This window comes from Rhagoletis zephyria, unplaced genomic scaffold (assembly GCF_001687245.7).
Source record: "Rhagoletis zephyria isolate East Lansing unplaced genomic scaffold, Rhagoletis_zephyria_1.1 Rzeph_scaffold_49583, whole genome shotgun sequence".
Taxonomy (NCBI): Eukaryota; Metazoa; Arthropoda; class Insecta; order Diptera; family Tephritidae; genus Rhagoletis; species Rhagoletis zephyria.
In genome coordinates this window covers 1-441 of record NW_016206637.1, presented here as the reverse complement: position 1 = coordinate 441, position 441 = coordinate 1, and positions in this window count along the sequence as shown.

Here is a 441-nt window from a genome sequence, read left to right as displayed (position 1 = left end):
AAAAAAAAAAAAAAAAAAAAAAAAAAAAAAAAAACAAGAAAACATGAATATTGTAATAAGGAAAAGCAACAGAGGTATGTCGGCTGTAGATATCAAAAGAAACTGAGTACCTTTGTTTATTAGTTTTAAGGATTTGGATATTGTATAACTTTATGCTGAAGCGCTTATTACCATGTATGTATAAGTAACTTCTGTGGACTTACAATTATATGGCATTTGCCTGGTTCGAACAAAATAGTAGATTAATAATTAGCGATCAAAAGAATACACATTTTAAGCAATTGTATGTATTTCTTTGTTTTCTGTAATTTTCCAACTCGGTATATTAACTAGTACATTTATGACTGGTTTTGGTTTTTTTCTTTTGTTCTTGTCATGTCACTGTGAAAAGTTTTCTTTCCTTGTTATGTTTGAAATGAAATGTATAATTTCTTAAAATAA